A 7500-nucleotide genomic window follows, 5' to 3' on the forward strand; every position below is an offset into this window, starting at 1 on the left:
GCAGTGTGAGAAGGTGAGGCTATATGTTGATTTCTGTGTGTGTATCTTCAATATTTACTTATCAAAGTTCTACATAAGGGCCACATTCACTCAGACAGTTCACAGGAAGGTGTCACACACACACACACACACACACACACACACACACACACGACGTGTAGTGATTGGTGATTTCCTGTCTCTCTGTCCCCCAGTCAGCAGCGTTCCTCATGAATGTTTCATCTCCTGCAGACTGACGGCTGAGAGAGAGAACACTCAGCTCCTCGTTTGGACCCACAGATTTCCCAGAGCAGCCGTTCTGATCGAGCTGAGTGTCTACACATGTTTGGTCAAGAGGTAAATAATAGATCAGGGAGTAAAATTCATTCCCGGCTAACAAGCTTCCGCCTCCCCGGGTACATTCCTGCTCATCTGGAGTGCAAGGCCACGGAGGATAAACACCGGGCGCCATATGGTAGAGGGTGTACACCACTAATTTAAATGAGATATTACTGCGAATCACTGCACGAGCTAAACGCACGACGCGCTTAAGGATTAGCGCATGAGCTTTATTAAATCCTCTAGCAGTTAGCCTGATGCTAAACGCAAACATTCACCACTTAGAGGATTCTGGGTGTTTTATTTTATTAAGAACTGATCAAACTGAAACTTTTCTTCTTTCAGGTCTCTCCTTCTGATGATATAAACATGATGTTGATGTTCTGACGTGAGTTCAGTTCTGAACAGATCTCTATCAATTTTAAACACACACTCTCATGATACACACACGGTATACATATTTCATATGTACACTCAAAGGTCAAATCTAGAGCCTTTACAGATTCTTTACTTGTCTCTTAATGGTTCTGTGTAGAACTCCAGGAGCTCTTGTAAGGAGCTAAGAACATCTGTCTGTCCAAGGAAGTCCATTTTAAGAGCGTACACGGTGAAGATAACTTCTCAGCGATTCAACATTATACAGCGTTATACCGTACAGTCATCCATATAGATCCATTTGCTGATAAAGATGTCTTCGCTCGCTACTATGAGGTAATATTGTGTTGTTATATAATACACATTATAATAATTATAATAATGTACTGTAAGTATTTGAGTCGCGTCTTTTTAACCCTTTAAAGTCTGTAAAAGTGCACAGATCGATTAATAATGTCGGATATGTATGTATTATGTATAAAAGCTGAATAAAAATACTTTTGGAAACGTTTCAACAGAACTGTGTACCATATATACTTACTGTACAGTTTCCGTAATCGTTATTAACATACAATACTCAAATCAAGTACAGTCTCAGAGAACACGTATTAAACATGTAAATATCATGCTGTAATTAGTGACGGAATACACGGAATATACGGAATAAACACTGAGTCATCACAAACCAGATACCAAATAAAGACCTTTATTTAGGAGTATTAACATTACGCTTCTGAGCGTGTGAAATATGGAGTGTTTGTGGAAATCCGGAGAACAGTGATGTTTCGGCTCCAACCTGCCATCTAGTGGACGTCACTTTTAATACCCTTTGAGATGTACAAAAGGTACACAGGTAAAGATAAGAATAACGTCAGTCACTGGATGTATGCGCCGTAGTCACGTGTTAAGCGTAACCCCGGCTGTGGAACCTGTTAAACACTTTACTGAACGTTCTGATGCGCTGATGAAGAGAGCGCGGCGGATTCGACAATGGCCGTGTAATATGAAGTAATGCCATAACATGAAATAAAAAATTACCTTATATGGTCATGGGCGGTGTTTCGACACAACATCGCTTCACCTTCGCGTGTTCGCTGAGAGGAGGGTAACGGTCAACGGGCAGGAATTTGGCCAATAGTTGCTGTTAAAGCCAGAGGCGTTAGCTGGACTGTTAATCATCCGGAGATGAGCCCAGATTCTTCTCCATGCGTTTTTTTCAGCTCAGCTAGTAGCCTAAGTTTAGTTTTATACACTAAGGTAAGTTAGCTGTCAGTGTACGACACGATCAGAAAAAGTCTGATTTATAATAGACCCTTCCTCGGGCGTGTCGCTGTGTGTAGAATACCAGAGCGCTAAAATATGAAACTTTTCGAACTAGGCTAGTTTGGTGTCTCTAGCCGAGAGGAGACACGGCTAAGCTATCACTGTATGTGTTTAGCTGCTACAGAGTCATGTAGAGTTCATTATCTTTCCTTCTGCTCTGCTCAGATCATCTTCACGTGAACTGGAGCTCATATAGACGTTCACACGCCTTGTTCTCCTGCTCAGCATCAGAGGATGTTTCTGTTTCTGTTTCAACTCCTTTACTGCTTTAAAAATAATAATAAATCTGCGTTTATCCATTTTTCCCCCGGTTACACCCAGGCCCGGTTACGCCCCCGGTTAAACCCAGGCTGGGTTACACCGCTCATTAAACCCAGGCCCGGTTACGTCCCCGGTTACACCCAGGCCCGGTTACGCCCCGGTTAAACCCAGGCCCAGTTACGTCCACAGTTAAACCTAGGCCCAGTTACGTCCCTGGTTAAACCCAGGCCCGGTTACGCCCCGGTTACACCCAGGCCCGGTTACATCCCCGGTTACACCCAGGCCCGGTTACGCCCCGGTTAAATCCAGGCCGGGTTACGCTCCCGGTTAAACCCAGGCCCGGTTACGCCCTGGTTAAACCCAGGCCCGGTTATGTCCCCGGTTACACCCAGGCCCGGTTACATCCCCGGTTAAACCCAGGCCGAGTTACGCTCCCGGTTAAACCCAGGCCGGGTTACGCCCATGGTTAAACCCAGGCTGGGTTACACCGCTCATTAAACCCAGGCCCGGTTACGTCCCCGGTTACACCCAGGCCCGGTTACGTCCCCGGTTACACCCAGGCCGGGTTATGCCGCTCGTTAAACCCAGGCCCGGTTACGCTCCCGGTTAAACCCAGGCCCGGTTACGCTCCCGGTTAAACCCAGGCCCGGTTACGTCCCCGGTTACACCCAGGCCTGGTTACGTCCCCGGTTAAATCCAGGCCCGGTTACGCTACCAGTTAAGCCCAGGCCGGTTTACGCCCTAGTTAAACCCAGGCCCGGTTACGTCCCCGGTTACACCCAGGCCCGGTTACGTCCCCGGTTACACCCAGGCCCGGTTACGCCCCGGTTAAACCCAGGCCCAGTTACGTCCACAGTTAAACCCAGGCCCGGTTACGCCCCGGTTAAACCCAGGCCCAGTTACGTCCACAGTTAAACTCAGGCCCGGTTACGCCCTGGTTAAACCCAGGCCCAGTTACGTCCACAGTTAAACCCAGGCCCGGTTACGCCCCAGTTAAACCTAGGCCCAGTTACGTCCACAGTTAAACCCAGGCCCGGTTACATCCCTGGTTACACCCAGGCCCGGGTACGCCCCGGTTAAACCCAGGCCCAGTTACGTGCACAGTTAAACCCAGGCCCAGTTACGTCCCCGGTTACACCCAGGTTCGGTTACATCCCCGGTTACACCCAGGCCCGGTTACGTCCCCGGTTAAACCCAGGCCGGGTTACGCCCACGGTTAAACCCAGGCTGGGTTACACCGCTCATTAAACCCAGGCCCGGTTACGTCCCCGTTTACACCCAGGTTCGGTTACATCCCCGGTTACACCCAGGCCCGGTTACATCCCCAGTTACACCAAGGCCCGGTTACATCCCCGGTTACACCCAGGCCCGGTTACGCCCCGATTAAACCCAGGCCCAGTTACGTCCCCAGTTAAACCCAGGCCCGGTTATGTCCCTGGTTACACCCAGGCCCGGTTACGCCCCGATTAAACCCAGGCCCAGTTACGTCCCCAGTTAAACCCAGGCCCGGTTATGTCCCTGGTTACACCCAGGCCCGGTTACGCCCCGATTAAACCCAGGCCCGGTTACGTCCCCAGTTAAACCCAGGCCCGGTTACATCCCCGGTTACACCCAGGCCCGGGTACGCCCCGGGTTAAACCCAGGCCCAGTTACGTGCACAGTTAAACCCAGGCCCGTTTACGTCCCCGGTTAAACCCAGGCCCGGTTACGCCCCGGTTAAACCCAGGCCCGGTTACGCTCCCGGTTAAACCCAGGCCCAGTTACGCCCTGGTTAAACCCAGGCCCGGTTACGTCCCCGGTTACACCCAGGCCCGGTTACGTCCCCGGTTAAACCCAGGCCGGGTTACGCCCACGGTTAAACCCAGGCTGGGTTACACCGCTCATTAAACCCAGGCCCGGTTACGTCCCCGTTTACACCCAGGTTCGGTTACATCCCCGGTTACACCCAGGCCCAGTTACATCCCCGGTTACACCCAGGCCCGGTTACATCCCCGGTTACACCCAGGCCCGGTTACACCCCGATTAAACCCAGGCCCAGTTACGTCCACAGTTAAACCCAGGCCCGGTTACGCCCCAGTTAAACCTAGGCCCAGTTACGTCCACAGTTAAACCCAGGCCCGGTTACATCCCTGGTTACACCCAGGCCCGGGTACGCCCCGGTTAAACCCAGGCCCAGTTACGTGCACAGTTAAACCCAGGCCCAGTTACGTCCCCGGTTACACCCAGGTTCGGTTACATCCCCGGTTACACCCAGGCCCGGTTACGTCCCCGGTTAAACCCAGGCCGGGTTACGCCCACGGTTAAACCCAGGCTGGGTTACACCGCTCATTAAACCCAGGCCCGGTTACGTCCCCGTTTACACCCAGGTTCGGTTACATCCCCGGTTACACCCAGGCCCGGTTACATCCCCAGTTACACCAAGGCCCGGTTACATCCCCGGTTACACCCAGGCCCGGTTACGCCCCGATTAAACCCAGGCCCAGTTACGTCCCCAGTTAAACCCAGGCCCGGTTATGTCCCTGGTTACACCCAGGCCCGGTTACGCCCCGATTAAACCCAGGCCCAGTTACGTCCCCAGTTAAACCCAGGCCCGGTTATGTCCCTGGTTACACCCAGGCCCGGTTACGCCCCGATTAAACCCAGGCCCGGTTACGTCCCCAGTTAAACCCAGGCCCGGTTACATCCCCGGTTACACCCAGGCCCGGGTACGCCCCGGGTTAAACCCAGGCCCAGTTACGTGCACAGTTAAACCCAGGCCCGTTTACGTCCCCGGTTAAACCCAGGCCCGGTTACGCCCCGGTTAAACCCAGGCCCGGTTACGCTCCCGGTTAAACCCAGGCCCAGTTACGCCCTGGTTAAACCCAGGCCCGGTTACGTCCCCGGTTACACCCAGGCCCGGTTACGTCCCCGGTTAAACCCAGGCCGGGTTACGCCCACGGTTAAACCCAGGCTGGGTTACACCGCTCATTAAACCCAGGCCCGGTTACGTCCCCGTTTACACCCAGGTTCGGTTACATCCCCGGTTACACCCAGGCCCAGTTACATCCCCGGTTACACCCAGGCCCGGTTACATCCCCGGTTACACCCAGGCCCGGTTACACCCCGATTAAACCCAGGCCCAGTTACGTCCCCAGTTAAACCCAGGCCCGGTTATGTCCCTGGTTACACCCAGGCCCGGTTACGCCCCGATTAAACCCAGGCCCGGTTACGTCCCCAGTTAAACCCAGGCCCAGTTACGTCCCCGGTTACACCCAGGCCCGGTTACATCCCTGGTTAAATGCAGGCCCGGTTAAGCCCCGGTTAAACCCAGGCCCGGTTACGTCCCCGGTTACACCCAGGCCGGGTTATGCCGCTCGTTAAACCCAGGCCCGGTTACGCTCCCGGTTAAACCCAGGCCCGGTTACGTCCCCGGTTACACCCAGGCCCGGTTACATCCCTGGTTAAATGCAGGCCCGGTTACGCCCCGGTTAAACCCAGGCCCGGTTACGTCCCCGGTTACACCCAGGCCCGGTTACACTACAGGTTAAACCCAGGCCGGGTTACGCCCTGGTTAAACACAGGCCCGGTTACGTCCCCGGTTACACCCAGGCCCGGTTACGTCCCTGGTTAAATCCAGGCCCGGTTACGCTCCCAGTTAAACCAAGGCCGGGTTACGCCCATGGTTAAACACAGTCCCGGTTACGTCCCCGGTTACACCCAGGCCCGGTTACGTCCCCGGTTACACCCAGGCCGGGTTATGCCGCTCGTTAAACCCAGGCCGGGTTATGCTCCCGGTTAAACCCAGGCCGGGTTACGCCCATGGTTAAACACAGGCCCGGTTACGTCCCCGGTTAAACCCAGGCCCGGTTACGTCCCCGGTTACACCCAGGCCGGGTTATGCCGCTCGTTAAACCCAGGCCGGGTTATGCCGCTCGTTAAACCCAGGCCGGGTTACGGCCCTGGTTAAAGCAATGCAAATATGCGCACACATGATGCCGTATTAATCACTAAGCACGTGGTAATGAAACTAAAGCTGAATCCTGGACATTTTCTCAAATTTAGAAGTCCCGACTGGACGCTTTTTTAAGAGCACATGTCCGGGAAAAAGAGGACGTATGGTCCCCCTATTTAAAGTCTCACGCAGCAATATTATCAAAACAAATAGTTTTAGATTAGTAATAGTTTTTAATTCACTGAAAGTAAAAAAGAACAACAACCAACCTGCAACAGCACTGGGTTGGAGAGTTGCATTGTTATTCTAGACATGTACAGGATACAGTAGAAGGAAAATCGCTTTCCCCAAGGCCTCGGTGTGACGTTCCAGTCACGTGTTTTTAATGTCGTAGTGCCATGTCGTACTAACCCTATGAGTTCTGATCTAAAAGCATTCCAGTGCTCTGACTCGGAAAAGCACAGATGCCCAGAGCAAAATCGTCATATTTGTCATACTTGTATGTCTAGTCTCTGAATTTGATCAACATTAATAAGATGTACATGAATTATTTCTGTGTGATTAAGGAAGAGAAATGATGTATAACGTAGGACAGATGTCTCCTTCATCCGTCCTTTAAGACTGATCAGTCATCTTATAACGTTAGAAACACTGGGCAGAAATCAGCCGAAACACGTTACACATCTGAACTACACGCGAAGTAAAACCATCACGCCCATATGCGCTTCTTCTCCGAACTGTTCCCACAAAGTCTGAAGCACACACCTGTGTAGAACATCTCTGCACTCTGCAGCGTTACAGTTTCCAAACCCTGTTCCAGCACCACACGGACTGCACAGGAAGTGCGAGCTCCATGAAAGGTGAAGGCTGGAAGAAGGTGGAAGAACTCGAGCGTCCTGCACAGAGCCCTGACCTCAACCCCACTGAACACCTTTGGGACGGACTGGAACTGGAGACTCCTCACATCCTGACGTCAGCGCCTGGCCTCAGCATCACTAACGCTGCTGTAGCTGAATGATCACATCGTCCAGTGGAAAAAAGAGAAGAGTGGAGCGCGTTATAACAGTAAAGAGGGAATCAATCTGGAATGATAATGACGTTCAACATGGATGCCACGGTTGGGTGTCCATATACTTTTGGCCTTCCACATCTCTTCTCCTATCTATTTAAAGCAAATGAGCTAACGCACTACCTGGTGTGTTTGTGTTATGTTACATGCCAGGTTTGGTGTTAGTAACAGCGGTGTGAGTGCGGCGGTCGTCTCCGAGAACCGCTCTGAGGTGAGCCGGGTC

The 7500-nt window shown here is 52.4% G+C and overlaps 1 pseudogene; it reads right to left on the bottom strand.

Annotated features, from left to right (window-relative positions):
* The window catches only part of LOC128632776 (uncharacterized protein DDB_G0271670-like), an 8617-nt pseudogene that overhangs the window by 1094 nt on the left and 23 nt on the right, over nucleotides 1-7500 (bottom strand).

This window comes from Ictalurus punctatus, chromosome 3, assembly GCF_001660625.3.
Source record: "Ictalurus punctatus breed USDA103 chromosome 3, Coco_2.0, whole genome shotgun sequence".
Classification (NCBI taxonomy): Eukaryota; Metazoa; Chordata; class Actinopteri; order Siluriformes; family Ictaluridae; genus Ictalurus; species Ictalurus punctatus.